This window comes from Ornithodoros turicata, unplaced genomic scaffold (genome assembly GCF_037126465.1).
Source record: "Ornithodoros turicata isolate Travis unplaced genomic scaffold, ASM3712646v1 Chromosome48, whole genome shotgun sequence".
Classification (NCBI taxonomy): Eukaryota; Metazoa; Arthropoda; class Arachnida; order Ixodida; family Argasidae; genus Ornithodoros; species Ornithodoros turicata.
The window spans coordinates 18,720-32,115 of NW_026999378.1; positions in this window are offsets into that span (position 1 = coordinate 18,720).

Below are 13,396 nucleotides of genomic sequence, written 5' to 3' on the forward strand. Positions count from 1 at the left end.
TTGCAGCTCTTTTAGAACGGACGCGTCGGAGTTGCTACCGTTATTAAGACCGCTTAATGATATAATTAACTCGTTAATCTACCGAAAGGATCATCCCCGTAAAGGATAAGCCGCGGAAACACCAAACAAGTCTAGAGCAAAACAGTCCAAGCCCCGCTTTCCCACATCACTCGATCAGGAGCGGTCAGACATTCCGTGGATAATGCCATAAAGCGCGAACGAACAGTCTCAGAATAGCCCGAAGAGAACGAATCACAGCATGGGACTCAGCGAGCAGACACTCGCGCCAGCCAACGCGGCGAAGCGAACGGATCAGAAAACGAGTTAGTGAGCCACACGAGCACAGCGCACATACCGAACCACCTAACGACCTCTATCGCAAATGGAGCACTCAATGAATCGGTGAGCCGCACAACCATCCAAAGGTTCTCCCTCGAACTCGAACTGTCCGAAGCGAACGGACTGCTACATGAATCAGTGATCTAAAACGCACAGCAAACGAGTCACCTCGACTCAAGGGGAGCAGCAGCGCAGCAGCCAACCGTGATCCATGCGCCTCTGAACTGAATCAAAAGCATCGAAAGGTTCAGACCGATTCATTTGATCAGTCTCGCTTGCGCGCTGCTGTGCGCCTCCCCCCCCACCCCCCACCCTACAGCCACACGACCACACCGCTGTGCGCGCATGCGCATGTCACTGCGGATGTGTGCTGTGGTTGCGGTTCGCATTCAGAGATGGCGCCGCGCCGACCCTCGTCAAATGTTTTGAAGTCAGTGTTTCCTCTTTTTTTGGTAGTTTTTCGAGAACCCTCATTGAAGGTGAAGCAATGAACGAATCTTTTAGGGAGGGTGAATTGATTCACTCAGCTCATGCTATTGATTCGTTCACGAAGAACGAATCATTCACCCCTCACTGCCCATCCTACCTCCCTCGCTTCCTCTTCCGAATTGGCGACGTCGGTCGCGTCGAGCCTCCGAGGACAGTCCAAAGATAGTGAAGTTCAGAATACCATAACCGAGCAAAACACAATCTAAAGGGTGCAAATTTGTGTAACTCAGGTCGTTTGAATCTGTAGTGCTTGCTTCTACTTCGCTTGAGAGTTCACTGAGCAAAGCAAGAATAACCTCGACACGGCTCGCGAGAAATCCGCTGAAAGTGTAAGGAGAGGCGTTAGGATTGCAGGGAGGGTCGGGTGGGAGCACCATGATAGTAAGTGCTTCCATTTACTTCGTATTAATCCCCGCTTTAACTTCAGGTAAGTACCATTTCGTTAAAACTGGTAATTACAATTTCAGACATTCCAGCACTTACTATCATGGCCCATGGGAGTAACCCTGGACATCAGTGCCGTGCACTTGGCGCTTTCCTTTCCTTTCTGAGGGCCTACCGGCCTCCTTCACGAACTGTAGGGATTTCCTTCCCACGTCATCCTCTCATACGAACCTCATTTGGAATGGGGTAGGGTCCTGCACTCAACGCAGGGAAACATCCCACATCATCATCATCCATTCATCTAGTTGTTGTTGATGTTGTATCATGGTTAACCATTGCATGTTCAAAGCCTAGCGTAGGACCTGCACCCCCAAAGGATAGAGCGTTGCAGGCCGGTAAAAAGAAACGGTAAAAAGTAGATTCGATGACCAGTCAGTTACTTTCAAGATATCTGCCAACGAAGCCCCTCTTGCTAGAGCAGTGGGGGCCGCTGCTGCTCTAGTAGAGTGTGCTCGCTAAAAATTATTCATATCCACTCCAGCTGAAGCGAACGTACGCTTAATCCGTGGCAATTCGGTCCTCGGTTGCACGAGCAAACGGTTTGCCGTGTGATAAGGAATAGGTGCTCCTGTGCCCTGGCGAGGCGGGGCTGTACGACTAAAGTATTCCTCGAGCACTTGAGAGTACAAAGTTCCTCACCATGTGGGAAGCCTGGGAACAAACATAGAATTGGGGCAGTGACCAGGTCGAGAGGTCTTACGGTGTCATAACAGTTGTAAGTGCCACCCCACCGGGGCCTTTGCTAAAGCATGCTTCGATAACAAGAAAGTCGGCAGAGCGACCTGCCGTTACCAAAGCCAACAGCATAAAGAGCTTCTAGGTCAGAGATATAGGAGTAAGGAGGAGTTAGGTCCTAAACTGCTCAAGTATGTAGTTATCTTGCTCACTTGCCATAATGGCATGGACCTCCCCTTCGGGGGTGTAGAGTTGAAATGCCTTTAAGTAGGCGAGACGTGTGTGGTGCTCTCCCAAACTCACACCGTTAAGTAGGGGAACCGACTGGGAGATGGCAGATCGATAACAGCCAATTGAACGATAAGAAAGCCCCTGAAGGTGAAGTTCACTCAGAAAGTTGAGGAAGTTTGTTAAAGTGGGGTGAAGTGGATCAACCTGTTGTGCACTGCACCAGCTACACCACCTTCGCCAGCATGAACCATAAACCGCTCTGGTGCCCTGGCGCCATGATGCATTGATGAGAGTGGCAGTGTGAAGTGAAAGCGACTGCGAAGACTGGGGAAGACTGCTGGAGACTTTCCACGCTGCCAAGCGGAGTCCACCGCTCAAAACTAAGGGGTGACCAAGTTGGGCATTATTGAGAAGAAGCTGTGGGTGGTGTGGAATCAGCCTGGGATGGTCTACGAGAGCCTGAAGCAGAGTTGGGTACCAGGTCTGTGCAGGTCAGACCGGTGCAATTAGGACCAACGTTGTCCTGGCTTGTCTCAGCTTCTGGAGGCATTTCCCCACCAGACGAAAGGGGGAAAGCATAGTTGATGCGTTGGTCCAATCCCTTGGTGAAGCATCCACCCTCTGAGACAGAGGGTCCGGATTCCAACTGTAGAAGGCTGGGATTTGGAAATTTGTGGAGTCTGCAAATAAGTCTATCTGAAACGGGCCCCAAAGGCAACTTACCTTGTCGAACTGGTCTGAATCGAGTTTCCAGCCGCTGCTGTCGTGATCCACCCTCGTTGCCCAGTCTGCCTGGACGTTCAGTTTCCCTGGGATGTAGTTCCGCTCTGACTGTTAACTCCTTTCTGAAGCACAGGACCCCAATTTGGAGTGCTAGGAAGACAAGGTTGCAAAGCGTGCGCTTCCTAGCTTGTTGATCGCAGCTATCGCGACTGTGTTGTCACATCTGAATCAGCACGCGACGCCTGCCGCAAATCTTTCGCAAATGTTTGGAGGGCTAGGAGTGCCGCCTGAGCTCCAGGTCGTTTATGTGAAGCCTGCAGTCTTGGGGCGACCATAGGTGTCCACATGAAGACCTCTGCAAACCGATCCCCAGCAAAGAAGTGAACTGTCCGACTGAATCAGCAAGACAATCTGTTCGTCTAGGAGGGACCGACCGCTCCAGTGCGGGAGATTCTTCTCCACCAGATGAGCTCCTCCGTAGATGCAGGAGTCCAAGCCACAGTTGTTTCATAGGAACCCGTGCGCAGAGCTACCTTCTGCGATTGCTGTAGGGCTCTGTAGTGTAGCGGCGTTGGAAACGCGACTAGTACCGTTGAATTGAGCGTGCCTAACATCCGAGAGAGTTCCCGCGGTTGAGGTCCTGGGTTTGCGAGAAGAGACCGGATCTGGGACAAAATACGTTCTTTCTTCTCGATGGGAGTTGAATAGGCATGGTCTGGGTGTTGACAATGAAGCCCAGAAACTGCAGTGACTGACAGGGTAGGATTTGAGACTTCTGGTCTGTTTACTTGGAAACCCGGGTATGCAGAGTAAGCATTACCTGGTAAGTCTGCTGTGAGAGCTGTAGGGGACTCTGATGCATGAGAAGTATATCGTTTATATATATCACCAAGCGGAAGCCTTGGGAACGAAAGAACGCGATGACTGGTTTCAGGAGCTTTGTGAAGACCCGTGGAGCCGATGCAAAGCCGAAGGGGAGAACTTCCCAACGGAACGTAGGCCACCCCACTCGAAGCAGAGAAGGTTCCTGTGTTTCGGATGGACAGGGACTGAAAGGTACGCGTCGTGGAGGTCTATGCGAGTCAAGAAATCCTTGCTGAGGATCAATGACCGAACCGTATGCCACCCTTCCATTTTGAAATGCTCGTATCGAAGGAATGCATTAAGAGGTTTCAGGTTCAGAACTGGCCGACAACCCCCCTCCTTTTTGGAGACCTGGAAGATGGAAGAAACGAACTGGTTTCGTGTGGGGCTGACCGGAACCACTGCTCCCTTCGACGGTAGGGCCTTGATCTCCTGGTCGACAAGGGACCTCTGAGCTGCTGAAGGTCGGGGCAGCGCGTTAGCCTTAGCTGGCAAGGGGTTGACAGCAAGTCGAGTGTGTAGCCCTGACACAGTGAAGAATCCAGGGGTCGTCCGTTATTGTTCTCCCATGTTCCATGCAACGTGCTATTCGACCTGCCTGCATGTGTAATGTTGCTTGTGGCTTGGTAAGGGTGGAATGACTTACCTCTACCTCTGTAGAACACGCCTCGCCCCCTGGAACCACCAGCCAGGGGGAGGCCAAGGAGAAAGGGCCTCGGTGTCACTGCTGATGAAGCACCAGCGTCTGGCACAAACGTATGTGCCTTCTTCTGTGGAGCAGTGCCCTGGCTGCTCGTGGTAGGCCGCTTGGTGGAGGACTCCAGAGCAGAGTCAAAAGACTGCCACACCTGGGCATTTTCTTGGAGGCGCGAGAGGTATGCTCGCCCAAAAAGCCTCCCCGCATCCTCTCCTGTAGGCTCCGGGAGGTTGTCTACCAAATACTTCAGTGCAGGGGGAAAGCTCTCTAGTGCCGACTCCCTCCGCTCGGAGAGAGCCAGCGAGTTTGCCTGGGCCAGGAGAGAGATGGCCCCTCCCAGGTGCTTGGCGACAGATGACTTTGCAGGGGGCCCTTGTATTGCCTCGGCAAGAAGGTTTGCCATGGGTCGCAGCACCGCAAGCAGCGCTGCTTGTAGAGACTTCAGGGTGCGGTCCCTTGAAGCATTTATTTTGAGGTGTCTACGGACACCGAACTCCTTGATCTCCCGATCAAGCCGGCGGCTGGAGGGATGCCATAGCCAGGTCGAGAGAGGTCTTCCTGGCTACCTTGCACCGCTCCGTACGGCCTTCACTTGTCCAATTACTCTTGGATGAAGCTGAGTACTGCTTCCGGGCAGGCTACGGACCCCGGAATAGTCTGGCGTAGCAGAAAAGCTGTCCCAGGCTCCTCTGACGCGTTTCTTGCGGCATCGCCTGAAGGGCCCTCAAACTGAACTGGGGGTATCTGGTATGCCAGCAGCTCGTCCTGGGGTACTTCCTCTATTACTTCGTCTTGCCCCCGAAGAATCAACCTCCTCACGGTGCACTTGCTCAGGACGATGTGGTGGGCGCAAGAGCGCGTGCGCCCCTGTCTGCCAACAGATCCTGTAGTAAGGTGGACATATTTCCTATGTCCACCTCCATCGTGCGCATGGAGGTCTCGAGTGTGCTGAGGCGGGACGTCGTTGGGTCAGACATACTGAGACAAAGAAGAAAGCAGAATATGTAAAATCAGTTTGCCTCTCGCCCAGGGAAGAGGGCCGCATGAAGGTTACAAACTCCAATGGGTTTGATTTGATTTGATTTGGGTTTTATTGGCGCATCAGCCACAAAGGCCATAATGCGCCAACTCCAATGGTGAATAAGTAAACGGTCAGTAAGCTAGCTGCCTAGCCTACCATGTACATGGCACAGTGGCAAGTAGGACATGCCTGTGCGATTGGGACACCCAAATAAAAGCCAAATTGCTGCAATATCTGGGATTCTCATCACACTGCTGTGTGGAACGTAACCGGAGGCTGAGCGCTCACAAAGGTGTGACAGCTATTGTAACTCTCTGCTGTCCTTTTAGCGCTATGCATGACGTCAGATTCCTGAGTGCCCGTTTTACGTGAGAGCAAAGCTCCCAACGAGTGTCAAGGAAGTGTAACGTTAGTGCAGTTGTATGCGGTCCGCTTTTGCGGTGGGCGCCACGGCCGCCTCTTGCGTGCCCGCTTGAAGGGAGATCCAGGCTCCCACGAACAGCAAGGAGAGTGTAAAGTTAGTGTTCTGAATGCGGTCCGCGTTTGCGCTAATGCGCCACGGCCGCCTTTTGCATGTCCGCTTGAAGGGCGAACCAGGCACCCACGAACAGCAAGGAGAGTGTAGAGTTAGTGTAATTGTACGCGGTTTGCTGGTTGCGCTAATGCGCCATGGCCGCCTCTTGCATGCTCGCTTGAAGGGAGAACCAGGCTCCCATCGAACAGCAAGGAGTGTGTGAGAAGGTGTTGGAAATGTGATGCTAATGGGTTCTGGAGTGCTGCTTTGGAGTGTGACGCTAACGGAACGAAGACTTCGGTTCCGCGCGGGACACTGCACCCCGGTGAACACCGATAGTAGCTAGGTTGCACCTAGCGTTAACGAAATATAGAAAGCGCAGGAAAGGTCAGATACATACCCCTGTATCTTGCATACAATAAGGGAAAAGAAACAATAAACTCAAAAAGAAAGGTGGGGTATATTACGCACAAAAAAAGCAAAGGAGAAAAGTGAAAATCGCGCGACTGTCCAAAAAGCGTGACCATCTTCGGCGGAGCCAAAAGAGGAAGATGAAGCGAGGAGGTAGGGCACCATGGGCTCTACCTAGCGAGCGAAGAACCTGAAAGCTCAAAGAGCTGCTTTGAACTATTGGCTAGTTTTGGCGGAATCACGAGGAAATGCAATGGTTAACCATGATAGTAAGTGCTGGAATGTCTGATGTGTAATTCAAGATTACCTCAAGTATCCTATGGTTATCTTCGGTAATTAGAGGTAATTGCAGAGTAACTGAAATTAATTGAGGCTAATCAACGGTTAACTCAAGTTACTCGGAAGTCAAGTACAGACCGGAAGTCGGGTTAGACCGTAGGTGGAGAACCGGAAGTCGAGTTTAGATCGGAAGCCGGATTTAGACCGGAAGTGGGTACCCGAAAGTCAAGTATGGACTGGGCGCGTTAGGTTCGTGCTCCGGGAACATTCCCTCTTTCAGGGGATCATTTAACACCTCCAAAGTGACTTCCGGTGCACGTTCCCGGGTGCACCCTGCGCACCCCTTCTTCGGAGCCAGGGAGACGAAGAACGCTGGGGAAGAGCGAGGCCAGTTCCGGAGCATGACGCATGTTCCGGTGTACTGCATTTCGAAATGGCGCAACCGTTGGAACACGTTGCAACCGCCCATGCTCTTTGTGTTTCCGGAATCAGCGGATGTCGGCGGTAAATAGTTATACGGTTTATAGAGGACTGCTATGGTCCACTGCTATGTTTACTTAAAAGCAGACGAGAAAAAAAAGCTCGATAGGAGGCGCGCGCTCAGCGGCTCTGGCGCTCGGCTTCCGGATAGGCTCACAAACACCATCAAGTAGAGATACCAAGCGTACGTTCCCCTGAAAACCCGGGTTATGGCGCTCGGGAGCCTGCTTAACGCACCGAGAGGAAGTCGGGTTAGACCGGAAGTGGAGAACCAGAAGTTGAGTTTATACCGGAAGCCGGATTTAGACCGTAAGTGGGTACCCGAAAGTCAAGTGTAGACTGGAAGTCGGGTTAAACCGGAAATGGAGAACCAGAAGTCGAGTTTAGACCGGAAGCCGGATTTAGACCGGAAGTGGGTACCTGAAAGTCAAGTGTAGACTGGAAGTCGGGTTAGACCAGAAATGGAGAACCAGAAGTCGAGTTTAGACTGGAAGCCGGATTTAGAACGGAAGTTGGTACCCGAAAGTCAAGTGTAGACTGGAAGTCGGGTTAGACCGGAAGTGGAGAACTAGAAGTCGAGTTTAAACTGGAAGCCGGATTAGACCGTAAGTGGTACCCGAAAGTCAAGTGTAGACTGGAAGTCGGGTTAGACCGAAAATGGAGAACCAGAAGTCGAAGTTTAGACCGGAAGCCAGATTTTAGACCGTAAGTGGGTACCCGAAAGTCAAGTGTAGACTGGAAGTCGGGTTAGACCGAAAATGGAGAACCAGAAGTCGAGTTTAGAGCGGAGGCCAGATTTAGACCGGAAGTGGGTACCCGAAAGTCAAGTGTAGACTGGAAGTCGGGTTAGACCGGAAATGTGAACCAGAAGTCGAGTCTAGACCGGAAGCCGGATTTAGACCGGAAGTGGGTACCCAAAAGTCAAGTGTAGACTGGAAGTCGGGTTAGACCGGAAGTGGAGAACCAGAAGTCGAGTTTACACCGGAAGTGGAGAACCAGAGGTCGAGTTTAGACCGGAAGTGGAGAACCCAGAAGGCGAGTTTAGACCGGAAGCCGGATTTAGACCGTAAGTGGGTACCCGAAAGTCAAGTGTAGACTGGGAAGTCGGGTTAGACCGAAAATGGAGAACCAGAAGTCGAGTTTAGAGCGGAAGCAGATTTAGACCGGAAGTGGGTACCCGAAAGTCAAGTGTAGACTGGAAGTCGGGTTAGACCGGAAATGTGAACCAGAAGTCGAGTCTAGACCGGAAGCCGGATTTAGATCATAAGTGGGTACCCAAAAGTCAAGTGTAGACTGGAAGTCGGGTTAGACCGGAAGTGGAGAACCAGAAGTCGAGTTTAGACCGGAAGCCGGATTTAGACCGTAAGTGGGTACCCGAAAGTCAAGTGTAGACTGGAAGTCGGATTAGACCGAAAATGGAGAACCAGAAGTCGAGTTTAGACCGGAAGCCGGATTTAGACCGTAAGTGGGTACCCGAAAGTCAAGTGTAGACTGGAAGTCGGGTTAGACCGGAAATGGAGAGCCAGAAGTCGAGTTTAGACCGGAAGCCGGATTTAGACCGGAAGTGGGTACCCGAAAGTCAAGTGTATACTGGAAGTCAGGTTAGACCGGAAATGTGAACCGGAAGTCGAGTTTAGACCGGAAGCCGGATTTAGACCGGAAGTGGGTACCCGAAAGTCAAGTGTAGACTGGAAGTCGGGTTAGACCGGAAGTAGAGAACCAGAAGTCGAGTTTAGACCGGAACTGGAGAACCAGTGGTCGAGTTTAGACCGGAAGTGGAGAACCAGAAGTCGAGTTTAGACCGAAGCCGGATTTAGACAGTAAGTGGGTACCCGAAAGTCAAGTGTAGACTGGAAGTCGGGTTAGACCGGAAGTGGAGAACCAGAAGTCGAGTTTAGACCGGAAGCCGGATTTAGACCGTAAGTGGGTACCCAAAAGTCAAGTGTAGACTGGAAGTCGGGTTAGACCGAAAATGGAGAACCAGAAGTCGAGTTTAGACCGGAAGCCGGATTTAGACCGTAAGTGGGTACCCGAAAGTCAAGTGTAGACTGGAAGTCGGGTTAGACCAGAAATGGAGAACCAGAAGTCGAATTTAGACCGGAAGCGGGATTTAGACCGGAAGTGGGTACCCGAAAGTCAAGTGTAGACTGGAAGTCGGGTTAGACCGGAAGTGGAGAACCAGAAGTCGAGTTTAGACCGGAAGTCGACACCCGAAAGTCAAGTATGGACTGGAAAAGGCGCTAACGGATTCCTCTCGCATTTACAGCTAAATCGCCACTGAATATTTTTTTAAAATGCGGAACGCGTACTACGGTTAGGGTGCGAAGTCAAACAAACGTCTCTCTCTCCGCACATGATGGTCTCCTGTGAAGCGTGCTATCACCACAGTGAGCGAGCGTACGGAAGAGAAGCGCCCTCTTAGTGAGCAACCGCAATACTTTTAGCACAGGAGAGAAAAAGTGTTTGGGGGGTCCCAAAGCAATAGCGCCGTCGCCACTGCGCTTGCGCAAACCCAAACCCCGCATTGGGTGTAAGGGTGCCCAAGCTATCTTCGAAAGGTAGCTATTCAGCAGTATTGCTCGAGACCTGCACATAGGCGGCATATAACCCTTCGCCACGTGTGAGTCAACTCCAGTGGCGTAGCCGGAAAAAGCATTTAGCGATGTATTCTATGGGGACCCTACGTGGGAGAGGAGGACTTCACCCTCGTTGCACCCAAAATGCACTACCAGATTCGGGCAGTAAGATTTCGGGGCGAGGGTTAAACTCCCGAAATCTTCCCCCTGAGTACGCCACTGACCAACTCACCCCCCCCCCCCATAATATGGAGGCTCGGGAGCCCAGGAAAATACCAACAGACAAATCGTTCGGGGCCACCCACCCGCTCTGGAGTAATCCAAGCAAAAAAAAAGGAAAACGCTGTATTGTAAGATGCTTCTGAAAGTAGACCAGAAGCCAGGAGTCATGTTTAATAGAAGGAGATTACTGGCTTACATAACAAAGAGTAACAAAGGTTTTGGACGTTTCGACGTCTCCACGGACGTCATCATGATGACGTCCGTACAGACATCGAAACGTCAAGAGACTTTGTACGAGGGGCGTTCAAGTCATACCGGGACTTTCTGTCTCCTGAGTGTACAAATGACTCCCGCTACTTCTTTTTCATAATTTTCACACGCGACAGGCCTCCGCGTTCACCACGTAGTGGTCCAAAGTTTGTGCAAAACAGAAGACACGTGCTAGTCAAGATGACCGACAACGAGGTGAGCGCGCACATCGAATAGCGAATTGTCATGAAGTTTCCCGTGAATGAAGGCGTAAGGTCATCTGAAATTCACAGAAGACTTCAGGCTCAGTATGGCCACGATAAACTTAGCCGCAGCAAAGCGTTTGAGTGGTGCAAACGGTTCCGAGACGGCCGTATATCAGTGCAGGACGATCCCGGCCGGGGCGGCTCAGAGCCCAGTGTCAGAGTTCCTGCGAACATCCAACTTGTGGAGCGCCTGATCCTCAAGGACCGACGGATAACATGTCTCGAACTGGCTCAAAAGACGGACTTTTCTGTGGGAACGTTGAACACATCCAGTTTCGGAAAGCCAGGCCTCATCACTAAAGAAGTCCTCCTCCTACAGGAGAATGCACGCCCGCATACCGCGCATCTCACGACATGCGCCTTACAGGAACTTGGCAGGGAGTTCCTGCCACATCCCCCTTACACTCCAGACCTCGCCTCCAGCGATTTCCATCTCTTCGGGCCACTGAAGGCGTTCCTTGGGGGCCGCCACTTCAACTGCGACGACGAGGTTAAGAATGCGGTCCGATCATGGCTGCTACGCGTCGGTAAGGATTTCTACGCTGCTGGCACCCAAGCCCTCGTGAAACGCTGAGACAAGTGCATTAGTGCAGCTGGAGATTACGTTGAAAAATAAAACTAATTTCTCGCATGTAAGTTCCTTTTACTTTTGCGAAAAATGAAAAGTCCCCGTTTGACTTGAACGCCCCTCGTAACCGTTATGTGAGCTAGTGTTCTTCCTTAAAGATGCTCTTGTCATCCCTTACGTCATCCCTAATAGTTTCCAATACAACGGCGTCTTCCAATAGGATGCCTAGGCTCCCTAGGATCAGGGGACTCAGGACTCAAAACTAGTCGTGGTACGCATTCGCCTTGGACCACACCATGGAGGGCCAACCAGGAAAAGAAATGATGGTAATTACGTGCCTTAAAATGCCCTGATATACAGAAATACAAAGTAACACGTCTTTATTATAACAAAATACCATAGTAATAATTATGCACATAAAATAATACAATAAATAATAATAAAATAATAATGATTTTACAAAGCAATACATATAATAATACATTACAATATAATGAAAACAAGAAAAATACAAAAATAACGGTAATTACGTACCTTAAATTACCCTCCGCCTAAAATACCATACAATAAAAATTCCGCAAAACAGCATAGCGGTGTAGTAGTCATTGCGGAGTCGGAAGGTGTGTGAAGAATTCATTACTGAAAGATCCACTTGACACAGCAATGCAAATAGAGTAAACTGCCTTTCCAGATCGGGTGCCGGAAATGCGAAAAATGATTAGAGAAGAATACGTTGTTCTTCAAAAGCAATCATGACAATGTGGAGAGCACTGAAATTATATACTACCTATTTACACACCGTATTGTTGCCTTTGCTCACACCTTGAACTTGGAAAAAGAAACAGAAAAATCGGAGAAAAGCAGCTAGCGGATATTATTGATAATGGATAGCTCCGACTATGCTACCCTACTATGACTCCTAAAGAATTAAAATGCCGCGGAGTTTGTACCTAATCTCTCTTCTTTTTTTTATGTGACACTATTTAACTTAGTGCGAAAATTAAAGCCCGGTTCACACCAAGTCCGGATCACACTATTGCGTTGTAATGCGTGCGCCAGTAGGTTGCCATAGTAACCAACCGGTGCGTGGCCCCGCGTATCATATACCATCATATAGGCCACGCTCCAGGAAGAAGACGTAGAATGTCGATGGGAAGGTTAAGTAGCAGCTCTATCCAACGCGCTCGGTGTACTCTCTCCCTCGTACTCCGGTGCCTCTACTAAACGGTCTTTCAGGGCCACGAGCGCGATACACTCCCCAGCGAAGTTTCCGAGGTGTATCATTGGTTTTCCGACGTCCCCTTCCCCCGTACGTCACGGGTCCAGAACAATACTTACGCACTCCGACCTGCAAGCTGGAGCGTGAGAGTGCATCAAAAGCGCCACGCTCCGGAAAAGGAGTGATACCGTTGAGTATGTAGAGGAAGTGGTGTTCCTCTACATGAGTCCTGACCGGCGATGATGGAATGTCCCAGCGGGCAGATGATCGTGGCCTCACGCTAGGACGGTGCTGGTACAACTGGCTGCAAGGGGCAGTGGCACGCGGCAGCACAGCCACGTCTTCATAGTCATCCACGTGCCGCCACAAGTAGAACGGCGGCGCTCTGGACTCTGGAGAGACTGTACTCTGCAGCAGGCAGGCTGTTAATATTGTCAGCGGTATTTGAAAGCTTATTCCGAAAGAAGCGCCCGCATTGCAAATTTTACGTGCGACAGAAAACCCTGAACAGTTTATAATCACGACTGAAGCTACGGGGAAATAGGGTGCCAGAATATGGTAGCTCCCCCTGCAGAGGAAGCTGGTATTGAGTCACCCTACGGTGAAAACACACGGCGCGACGCCTGGTGCGAAATAATCTCCCATTCGTCGAGCAACAATATTAACCCCTCCCCGACCCTCTATATAGACCTCTACCCGAGAAACGTCATCATGACGTTGGTAGACAGACCGAAACCGAAACAACTGGGAAGGGGAGGACTGGGTTCCACGAATGGGCACTCGTTCGCTGCCGCTGATTGAAAGAAACGCAGGAGCGAAGGTCGCGTCTCTTTCAGGGACCATATTAATTCCCCCAAGACCGCGCGTGGTCTTTCGGGCGCGACCTTGTAAGTTCCTAACTTCGAACGTATATCAACTCTACCAAATTAGTCGCGCTCTCGAGCACTATGACGTCATTTGTTTACAAACAGGGAGAGGTCTATTGGATAAGGGCCAGCTTTCACTTGGCGACGAACGACACGACGTCGTAAGCGGGTGGCGGAAATAGACGCTCATTAGTTAAACCAGTTTGATATTGTTCAATGCGTTGTTCCCCATACAAATAAAAGGTGGAATAGCTTTTTGTTTG